The sequence below is a fragment of the Ziziphus jujuba genome, chromosome 1 (genome assembly GCF_031755915.1).
Source record: "Ziziphus jujuba cultivar Dongzao chromosome 1, ASM3175591v1".
Taxonomy (NCBI): domain Eukaryota; kingdom Viridiplantae; phylum Streptophyta; class Magnoliopsida; order Rosales; family Rhamnaceae; genus Ziziphus; species Ziziphus jujuba.
Genome location: NC_083379.1, coordinates 21,191,042 through 21,203,659, shown reverse-complemented (window position 1 = coordinate 21,203,659; position 12,618 = coordinate 21,191,042).

Sequence of the window (12,618 nt, the reverse complement as noted above, 5' to 3'; positions counted from 1 at the left end):
TTGGTTGTTTGATGTTGAAAGAAAATCATATTGATTTAAAAAAAAAAAAAAAAGGAACAGGCGATGCGGAATGAAGCAATTGCGTCGGCTGTTCCCCTTCTCTTAACAAAAAAACAAAAAACCACCTCAGTTATATTGCTTAAATATATTTACTGGTTATTTGAAGTTGAAAGAAAATCATATTGATTAGGGGAAAAAAAAAAAAAAGAACAGGCTACGTGAAATGAAACAGTTGCGTCGCCTGTTCCCCTTATCTTAACAATAAAAAAACAAAAAACTACCTCAATTATATTACTTAAATATCTTCACTAGTTATTTGAAGTTGAAAGAAAATCATATTGATTAAAAAAAAAAAAAAACAGGGGACGTGGAATGAATTCGTTGCATCGCTTTTTTACTTTATCTTAAAAAAAAGAAATAAAAAATGCAACAGATGTGCAAGTTTAATTAACAGAATATAAACTGCACATGAAAAATTATATAATTGAACAACAACATCAGTTATATTGCTTAAAGGTCGCTTATTTTCATCTATTTTTTTAGTATTCATATAATTAAATTTTGTTATTATGTAAACATAGATAAGTGGTTGGTTAATCATTTTATATGAGTCTAGTATTTAAACAATACAATTCATAAAAAAATATATGCACAGTATTAAAGGCGACTCTGTTCAACCATATATTCAGCGACACTTAAAGGAAGCATCGCATATTGTTGTTTTTAGCGACCGTTTAACTTCAAAATTTTTTTAATGCGTCGTATATTTATGAAATTTTAACGATGCATTACCCTCAGCATTGTGGTTTCGTTTTTTCAGACGCTTTTGTTTTGTAGCGTTGCTAAGTTAGTGTCGCTAGATATCAATTTTCACGTAGTGATTATAATTCTGCTTACATCCACACTTTTTGAAAATTCATTACAAACTAACCACCCATATAATATTTTAAAATTCATCAATCACACCGTTGCTATTAGTTGTGACTGTTAAAACTTATTTGTCAAAGAGTATAATAGTCACATTTATGTTTACTGTTTTGAAATTCATAACTGACCACTTTTAATGCTATTTTTATATGACCACTTTTAATGCTATTTTTATATGTTTAGTGTTAATGTTAGACGAATCAACTTATCAAAAATCAAGAGATAATGTTGTGACTTAGCCAACAATCGACATGGCTGGGCAAGAGAAGAAGGATTTTGAAACTGTGAATGATGAAGTACATCAAATTTGTAATGATTCAATTATCTCTCAAAATCTTTTATGTCATCTTCAATGAAATCCTGAGAATAGAACAGCTAGTGCACATACAGCATCTATAGAAACTGATTTGGATTCATCAACGTGATTTAAAGCCTCGGTCAAAGTAAGAAGTTCAATTGTTTTCTCGTAAATCTATTGTTTAACTCCATCAACTAAAAATCTATTATAGCATTAAATATAAAAAAATGATAATTCTCCACTGTAATATACATACATACATATATATATATATATATATATATATATATGTTGACAAGAATGTGTTGTACCTTCCAATTAATGGTCTTTTAAATTAGCACCATAATATCATACTTTTCATAATAAAGACACCACTTTCTAAAGAAAATCATCCCATTCATCTTCTCGCATCTTTTGAAGAAGCAATTTTACAGTCGATATTCAATTCATTGCATTTAAATTCATTTTTGGAAGAACCGACTTCGTAGTTAATAAATACTAGACTCTGGGAATACAGATTGTATAGAGACGTACTACTTAATGCGTACCAGAAGAGCAAAAAGGGCCCTTCGCCACTTATGGAACCAACTTCAAAGTGGGGGATAAAGACAGTACAAATAAATCTAAAAATTTACTTTAACTTACATTACCGAGTGTTGGTCAAGAATTTCGACATAGGCGTATTGGTATATTCCCAAAAAGTTGATATTGGTATATTCTCCAAAATGGTAAAATGTTCGTAAGCTGGTGACATTTTCCTTAAAGATAGGTAATGATTCCTAAAAGTGATAATATGTCCGTAAATTGATTAGTGCCTTCTTAGGCCTTATTGAAGCCTTAGGCAAAAATAATAATAAATTTTTAAAATTAATGTTAAGTTTTTTAATCTAGCTATTTTTTTTGTTTTGTTTTGTTTTGTTTTGTTTTTTTTTTTTTTAAGATGCAAAGTTATCAATTATATCTTTGTATTCAAGTTTCATGATAAAATCTTTTTTAACTCATAAACAACCATGTAAGAGCACTAAAAATGATAGTTTAATTTTATACCGTCAACTTCCATAAAAATTTAAAAAAAAAAAAAAAAAGAAGAGAAATTCTATGCCATAGACTAGAACAAAAACTTGTAAATAACTACAAACATAATTCATGCAAAAAAATAAAAATAATAAAAAAGAAAGGTTATGAAAATGAACAATAAATAATAATGTTCTTTTGAACTTTTTGTATTGAAGTGTGTAAACTATATAATTAGATTTAACAACTTTTAAATGTGAAATATAAGTAAAAGAAAAGAAAGAGTAAGAGAAGATATAAGAACTCATTAATATGGAGGTTTTTAACCATTTTTCTTTTTGTCTTATTCTTTTATAGTTAACGCTTGAAACAAATATGGGGAATAGAGACTTTAAATGTTTATTTATAATAGTTGATTGGTGCTATTTTTCAAAATAAATAAATATTAGTAATAATTAAGTTAAAAATAACGAATTGGAAATAAGGTTGAATTCTAAAAGGTTGAAAGTTTCTCTTTATAAAAGAAAATTATTCCATTATTTACCAAATAAAAGTGTTAAAACAACATATATATATATATATATATATGAAGTCATATACAACAATTATAATATGAATCTTTTTAATATATATAGAGAGAGAAAAATATATATATATATATATGGAAATTTTTTAAGGTCCTCTTTCTTTGTAGGCCATATGCCTTCAGCTAGCACTGTAATTGTAATACCCCAATCTGAGAAAATGCTCTGTATTTGAATTTTTGATCAAGTTTGATAGGAATTGACTAAGTGAATTCCACAGTTGACATTTTAATGTATAAGAAATTTCGTATTAACCAAAGTACCATGACAAAGTACTCACTCAAAGGAAAAAAGAAAGGAAAAGGAACCAGCAATGTTAGTACAGATAAACAATCCTAGCTGTAGCCTAATCTCATGTACATATCTTATAATCCTAGCTGTGTCCTAATCTCATGTAAATATTTTATTTACTTAGTTATCGGGTTGTTAGATCAAAGTCATCAGTCCTCATTCATCATTAACTCTGCTGTATATATAAGCTTGCTGTGCACATCTGACAGAAGCAGTTTTACAATAATACAAAATATATTAAATATTTTCATGGTATTAGGGCCTCAAAAGATTCACGTCATGGCCTTGACAACGATCACCTCAAAAATTCCTCCACTCAGCCAAGTTTCACTGCCAAACTACAACTTCCCTTTGAAACTTGAAAATGACAACTACTTGTTGTGGAAATCCCATATGCTACCTGTAGTAATTGGAAGCAACTTAGAAGGCTTCGTGACCGGAGAAATTCAAGAACAACCAAAGACCATTCAAAAGGGTGAAGAAGGCAGCTGCTCAACAACATTGGTGATCAATCCAGACTACCAACTGTGGTGGAGGTTGGATTTAGCCTTGCTTGTCTAGATGATGTCCTTAATCTCACAAGAGGTGCTTACACAAATTGTCAAACCCGAGACCACTTTCCAATTATGGAATTCTTTGGAAAAACTTTTTGGGACTCATTCTAAAGCAAGAATGATGCAGCTTAGACTGCAAAACCAATCAACTAAAAAAGGGTCACTCACAATGAGTGCTTATTTTTAAAAAATGAAAGAGATAGCAGACAACCTTACACTAGCTGGTTATCATGTCCCATCATAGAAAACATTAACTCACAATGGGACCCTTTTACAATTGAGGAAATTCAATCCTTGCTTCTTAGCCAAGAGATTCGTCTTCAACAAATTGGGACTGAAATTACACCATCAGCTCATATAGTAGACAAAGGCAAGCAAAAAGAAAGCCACAATGCAAATAAACCTGGATGGTTTTATCAAGAAAGGCGTGGAGGACCACGTGGCCATGGCAGTGGCAGATGGAGATGTGGAGGAAGAGGTGGACATGGTTCACGTCTTATTTGTCAAATCTGCACTATTCTTGGACATTCTACAAATCAATGTTGGTACAAGTTTGATAAAAATTTTCAGCCTACTAATAATTCTAACTCTGCAGCATATTATTCCTCCCCAAATATAGTTGCCAATCCTGGGTGGCTACTTTGTCAGGACCCATCCAGAATTCCTCCCCGAAACCCTAGACAAGCCCTGATCCCAGGGAAATACTACCGAACCTTCCAATGGAAAATCCGGCAGCACCTCCCCTAAGGGTAGGACTTACAAAAAATTTCTTGCACTAAAACACACTTCTATATACATCCCCTTATTCCTCCCACATTACTACAATTTGTTTTCACAAATTTACAGCACTTCAAAAGAATAGTAAATCAGTGTATAAATAATAACTACATGTCCAATACAGTATACAGAGCATTATACAAATGAATGTGGAATTTATACAATGACGGATAAAGAAGTAATACAAGATGGAGAAGAAAAAGGGAAGGAATGCTTCTTGGACTTTCGGCAATGAACTGAGACGTCGAGCTTGCCCCGGACGATCAACGTCTCCCAACCTGGACCTAGGGGAACGGAATTTAAAAACGTGAGATGCTAATCATCTCAGTGAGTGACCCTATCTACTGAACACCTTTAATATTAATAATATAACAAATAAAGGAATTTAATTAATATCAACAATTAAATAAATAAATAAATAATAAATAATAGACATTTGAAAGTAATACTTTCTCTCAAAACTCTCACTATTCACTCCGTTGGAAATATTTCCCTTTTAAAACATTTTCACAAAATCCGATATTCGTACTTCCCGAAACCAAGGGATCAAATAATTTAATAAACAATAATTAAATACCCTAAATATAAATAAGATGTAATACAATATAATAAATAATTTTTGAACATTTTGGGGTTTGAAATTTCTATCCGAAAACTTATACTTGACGCACCACACCATATACCAGTGATGCCCTCCGATACCCAGCGTCCCGAGCACCGACTGGAGGGAGATTAAAGAGAGAAACTTGCATACGGCACTTCGGCGTCCCGACAGTACCGCTGCTGAAACCGTCATCTCGGCCAAGGGAGGGGCGGCTGATGCGCAATATATAAGACTTGCCTGCCCTCGGTCCAATGGCAACTCACGGGAGACATAATACTTGCGCTAACCACATATACACCAGAACACCAATACTGTATGAGTGCGTCTAAAATAATTATTAAATTAATTATAACCGTACCGATTTTCCAAAAATTACCGTGGGAAATATACCAATTTCAAATTTACCATCCCACATATTTTTCTTTAACATACCCGGTACGAAACCATCGATAACAATATAAAAATAATTTTTCTCGTAACACGAGGTCCAACAAATAATATTCCACGGGCATAATTATAAAATTTAAACCACCACTTTAAACAAATAATTTTCTTAAAATATTTAAACCAATTAAGCCCAAAAAATAATATAAAAATCACAAACAATTTATTACTAAAATACCTTGCTCATGTGTAATAAATAAAATTAAATCACAATAATAAAAATCGGGGATTTCTTAATAACCCGAAAATTCCATTTAGCACCAATAAACATACACGTACTTATAAAATAATATTTTTCCATAATTATAATTAAATTGCACCACATGAGCATAATTTCAAATATCAATTAAACACTAATTAAATATAATTAATTGCCCCAAAATATTTTTAAAGGTGGGTCACTCACCTGGAACATGCAATTAAACCATGATTCACCATAGGATCAATTCCACGACTCACATGTGCTTCTAGAACAACGATTCACACACAGTCAAATAAATTAATATTTTATTCGGATAATAATACCCGGTACCCGAGGGCCTAACACAAACGTTAACCAAAATTGACAAATTATATGTCTATGGAAAGCTTGTGAGATGAGGATCACATTACCGACCTCCATTGAGCTCAATTCAACCGGCGGTGGCCGGAATTTGGCCAGAAAGCTTCGGCCGGTTTTGATCCCTTCGTATCTTGCAAATCGATGGGAGTTGAGTTAATTGGAACTCAGAATCGGAATCAGAGGGTCCAAATTAGTGGGAAAGGACCGGTTGCACGACCGGTGGCTGCCGGAAAACCGGCAAACCAGCGACACACCGGCCGCCGGCGTTGGAGGCCGATCCCGGCGCGTCCGCTGGCCATTCGGCCGGAGATTTGGCCGTCGGTGTCACCCAGCTGTGGGCTTTCACGTCGGCCGGCGCTTGACTCCTTCGGTGGCCGGAAAATGTGCAGCAGGGAGAGAGATGTATTGGCGGGAGGAAGAAAAATGAAGGAAGAAGGAAGAAGAAGGGGGAAGAAGAAGAAGAAGAAGGAGGCCCGTGCCCTTTTTTCCCACGTGGGGGAAAGAAAAAGAAAAAGAAAAAGGAAAATAAAATAAAATAAAATAATAAATAATATTAAAAAATAATATTATTATATAAAATAACAATAATAAAATAATGGTATTAAGCATGGTTGACATGTGGCATCTCAACATGGTGACACATGATCACATTTATTAAATTACACGTGGCACATCGTTACACGTTTAAAAAATAATATTAAAATAATACAGTATTTGAAAAACTCTACAGGTCCATAACTTTCAAACCACATGTCCAAATTAAGCGTGCCGCTAGTCTATGAACTTGTATCGACTAGTACTTCACAACCATGCATGAGTCAAAGCTCAACGTTGTATGAATAAAAAGTCAACTCCGGCACCCCTTGGATAGTTTGGACCTCAACTTGTTTTGCTCATAACTTTCAAACCGTAGCTCCGTTTTCAACGTGCTATTAGTCTACGAATTCGTGCCAACGTGTACTTCGTAATGGTACCTCAGTCAACCTAGAATTCCATCCAAGTCAAAAAGTCAACTTTTGACCCCTTCGGTCAACAGTCAACGGTCAACGGACAACCTTGGTCAAATTTGAGAAAATTCCGGTATACTTTAGGACAGGGTGTTACAACTTGATAGTGGAGCTACTAATCACGTTATTTTAGGTCAGTCCAATATTCATCCAAAATCTGAGTATGGTGGAACAGAGAAGTTAATTATCGGGAATGGTCAAGGTTTGCCAATTTCTCATACTAGATTATCCTTTATTCAATTACCACATAAAAAAAAAAAAATTTTGAATGATATTTTGCATGTCCCACACATAAAAAAAAAATCTCTTAAGTATTGCCAAATTAACATATGATAATCATGCAATTGTTGAATTTAATTCTAAAAATGTTTTTGTGAAGGATCAGGTTATGAAAAGGGTGGTTCTACAAGGAACACTTAGAGGGGGTCTCTATCGGATCCATTTTCCAAATAGCTTATCATGTCAATTTTCAAATTCTTTCAATAATCCTAGGCCTAAATTATTTTCTGCTCATTTATCTAAAAATAAAACCTGGCACTATCGCCTAAGTCACCCAAATTTATTAGTTATCAGGACTTTTGTTTCTCAATGTAAGGATATTCATTTTGATTTTTCCAATAATATAAATAATTTTTACTCTTCCTGCCAACTTGGGAAAATACATCGATTACATGCACCCTCATCTCTAATTAGATCAACAGCACCTTTTGATCTTATTCACTCTGATGTGTGGGGTCCAGCACCAGTATTTTCGGATAAAGGTTATAGGTATTATGTGCTTTTTGTGGATGATTTTTCACGTTATTCATGGGTTTATCCAATGCAATTAAAGTCAGAGGTTTCAAAAATATTTTTTCAATTCAAATTAATGGTTGAAAATTTATTTCAAACTAAAAATAAAAGTTCTTCAATCTGATTGGGGTGGCGAATTTCTACCCCTCAAAATTCTTTTGTCAAATGTTGGTATTGTTTTTCAACATCCATGCCCATATACGCATAATCAAAATGGGAGAGTTGAACGGAAAAACCATCATATAACTAAAACTATCTTATCACTTCTTGCTCATAGTCATCTACCTTTGTCATACTGGTGGTATGCATGTGCTACTGCGACTTTGTTAATTAATAGACTCCCAACTAAAATTTTAAATCAAAAATCTCCATATCAAATACTTTTTAATAAAGAATTTTATTTTTCCAAGTTAAAGGTTTTTGGCTATGAGTGTTATCCATTTCTCAGGCCGTACCACTCTCAAAAGTTCTCTTTTCATTCTGAATTGTGCATTTTTCTTTGGTATAGTAGTGAGCATAAAGGATATGTTTGTCAAAGTTTATCCACAAAATTTTTTACGTCATACCTAATATTGTGTTTAATGAACACAACTTTCCTTATCAGACAAAACAAACTTCATCTCCACAAGAAACCCATTCTCATAATAATTCTTGTACTCCTATTAGTCTTCCTTTATAGATACCCACTGCTGATCATGACTCTTCTTCAGGTGTTGGCCCTCCTCCAAGTGTTCCGTGTGGCACTCCCTCACGTAATCTCCCTCATGAAGGATTCAAGAATACTTTAACTCCTGCCTTATCAAGTGGCCCCCACTCATCCATGCCCACTCAATCTTTACATTTCTCTCCTTCACGTGATCCCTCTCATACCACATCCAAGCATATTTCATCCCATGACTTATCTAGTGGTCCCCACTCATCCATACCTATTCTCACTTTACATACATCCCATTCACGAGAACCTCCTCAAGTTCCCAAAAAAATTTCAACTCATGTCTCCTCAAGTGGCCCCCACTCAAGCATAACCACTTCATCATAACACTTATCTCCACCTTTATCTTATATTTGTTGAAATGTGGTGATCTTGCCACAATGTGCAAGGTAGTTCGGTTACACTTGCACTCTTTGTTTTGCAACAGTAAAGACCAAACATTATTTATGTTTATACATTTTATTTTATCTTGTAATGTCTAAGAACAATATCCTTTTTGTAATGCCCTAAGCTCATTAACTAAAGCTTAGGGCCTTTTTGTCTAGTTGCTGGAATTGTATTTCCAGCAACATAAGTCCAATTCCTTGGATGCCGTTTGAAGAAGGTTTGGGATTTAGATCTGAATTTTGGATATAATAAGCTAGAAACATAGAGGAAGCAACATCAAAAAGGATGACCCAATTTGGAACTGGGAAGGTTGAGTTAAGCCCTAAATAATCTGACCCTTGTGCAGTTTTGTTGCCCAGAAATCTAGGCAAAACTGCCTCGGGTTTGATTATTTTTGAATGGGAAAATGGACTTTGTTTTATCTGTTTTTTGGCTAGAACACAGTTTAATATTCAAAAAGGCTTCCCTCCAATTTTCCAGTCAAATGGAGTTGGTTTTCAAATTCAAATGCCTTAGACAAGCCGAACTGCCCATTAAAGAAGGTTTCTTGCATGCCCAGCACATTGATCAGAGTTAGTTGAAGTAGTTTTACTTGGTTGGTTACTTTTAATGCTTTTGTATTTATTGCTCAATATGGCAGCTATCTTATTGCCTTTTTTGATATATTTAAAAGTATGAAAATTGTAATGAAAAAAAAGGGGGAAGAAATATTCAAAAAAAAAAAAAAAATTTGAAAAATACAATTTCGACTCTCTCTCTCTCTCTCTCTCTCTCAACTACTACATTTGTTTTCTTCTTCTTCCCAAAAGCTAACAACCTCCTTAGGAACCCCAAACAGCCATTAAAACCAGAAACAAAACCTTACCGAACCCAAAAAAAAAAAAAAAAAACAAAACAAAATTAAGAACCAAGAACCAACAACAATCATTCTTTACTAACACCTTGAATGATTGTGCTCTAGGGTACAACAACATAAACCTACACCAAATTCCATCAATATTCCAACTTTCCCATACTCTAGTCTACCACATGATGTGTCCTTTCCTATAGTAGTCAATTATAATCATCCACCAGCTCCATTATGTGTCCAACATCCACCGCTTAATCATCATTCGATTCACCCAATGCAAACCCGATCCAAATCTGGCATTGTAAAAAAAAAAAAGTTGTTCAGTGTGATGTCTCTTCCACCATCGAAACTAAACCTAAATCGGCCAAACAAGCTGTGAAGTTTCCTCACTGGCGACAAGCTATGCTTGAAGAGTATCATGCTTTACTAAAAACAATACCTGGTCTCTTGTGCCACCCTCCTCCCGCATGAACATTGTTGGGAATAAATGGGTTTATAAAATTAAGCATCATCCCGATGGGTCCATAAACAGATATAAAGCACGCTTAGTAGCAAGAGGTTTTCATTGGACACCAGATGTTCATTTTAAAGAGATTTTCGGTTCTGTTACAAAACCCTCCACCATTAGAATTATTTTATCTTTGGCTATTTCAAAAGGTTGGGAGGTCAGATAACTTGATATCAACAATGCCTTTCTTAATGGGAAGCTTTAAGAAGCTGTGTTCATGACTCAACCAGAAGGATTTGAAGATGGCAAGCATCCTTAATATGTATGTCGTTTACATAAATCTTTATATGGCTTGAAATAGGCTCCCAGAGCTTTGTTCACTCACTTGCGCCAAACTCTACTCTCATAGGGCTTTACCACTTCTAAATTGGACACCTCATTATTCATGCTAAATACATCACATGGCTTCTTATGGGTTCTCATATATGTTGATGACATCCGCATCACTGGGCCGAATCAACTTATGATAAATAGGTTTGCCTCAAACTTCACACTACTTTTTCTCTAAAGGACTTAGGTTTGTTATCTTTTTTCCTTAGCATCAAGGTTAATCGGGATTCTTCTGGCATGCATCTCTCCCAAACTTGTTACATCACTGATCTATTACATAAATAAAAAATGGAGAATTGTAGTTCGAGCCGTACTCCTGCTAGCTTGATAGTTCAGTTTAGTTAGTCTGTTGGTGCTCCTTTTCTTAATCTCACCTTGTATCGTTGCATGATTGGCACCCTTTAGTATTTAACCATCACTCGACCAGATATTTCCTTCATTGTCAATAAGTTAAGTCATTTTATGCAGCAAAGTAGTGGAGTCCATTGGTCTGCTTGCAAATGGGTTATTCGTTATCTGAAGGGTACAATGCATCTTCGACTTCAAATTCGACCATCCACACATCATACTTTGTTTGGTTTCACTGATGTTGATTGGGCGTTGAATATTGATGACTGAAAGTCCACTGGTACTTACTGCATTTTCTTAGGTGACAATCTCATCTCATGGTCTTCAAAGAAGCAACTAGCTATTGCACGAACTAGTATCGAGTCTGAATACAGGCCCTTTCAAATGGTGCGGCTGAACTTGCATGGATTTAGCACCTTTTAGATGAAGTACATGTCCAATTACCTGCTGTTCCCATCCTATGGTGTGATAATATAGGTGGTTGCTATCTTGCATCCAATCCCGTTTCACATGCTCAGACAAAACACATTGAAATTGATGTTCATTTTGTTCATGATCGTGTTCTTCAAAACAAGCTTGCAGTGCGCTACGTCCCCTTTTCAGACCAAATAGCCGATGTCTTAACAAAGGTTCTGGCTAAGCAAAAACACTTCATAGCAACCACATCCACCAAGAATTCCTTTCAAAATTTGGTCACCCACCAAGAAGGGGATACGAGTCTCTCCTCTATTTTTCACTTCCTTTTTCCATTTCTTATTCTTCTTTCGTTTCCTTCTTCTTCGGGCCTCACCTTACCAAACCCAAGGGGATCGGACTTCCATTGAAAAATTATGCCAATCTCAACATCATTTCACCCCACTACCACCATAGCTACCAAGCCAGTTGGCCGATGACCCACCCACTGCAAGATCACTCCGAAAGACCACCTAACGAGCCGGGAAAGAGCTAAACTTCGACGGGCATTGTTTTGGTCTGGTTCTTGGAAATCAATTGCTTCTGGGCCAAGGGGCCTACCCTTTCCACCATTTATGCATCTACTGATCTCGAATCCAATCTTAGATTGCCTCAAAGCTTGCTAGGCTGTGAAAAGCAAAGGAATCCATTTTCGTAGCAACTTTCAAGTGGAGATTTCAGTCATTAGCGGCCATCGTTGAGCAAGTAAGCTTGCAAACCTGTTATCCTACTCTCAAGCTTTATGTGTATACATAAATTGTCTATGTTTGTTGGATATTCAAGATTTTTCAATCGTTGGAGCTAGAATACCATAAGATTTATTAATAATGGGTAGCATCCTTGTATATTTATGCAATGGTTTCATGAAGATCGAACTTTTGTAAGGTTAGTTACTGAAGTTTATGATTAATGACTATGGGATTTGAGTTTGGTGGTGGCAGTAAATTAGTATCTAATTGAGAAATAGAGTTTTAATGTTTAGATAATTTTGTTAATTTATTATGAACGTTTTTGGTATGTAAATTTGGAGTGGTAATAGGATTGTTTTGTAAATGGGTTATGAGCTGGCGGTTTGGTGTTGTGTAGCCAAGTTTAAAGTAATTTAGGGAAAACAAATAGTTTAGTCAAGGTTCGCTGTACTAAATGATATTGCTTAGTCATGGTGGCAAGTTTGTG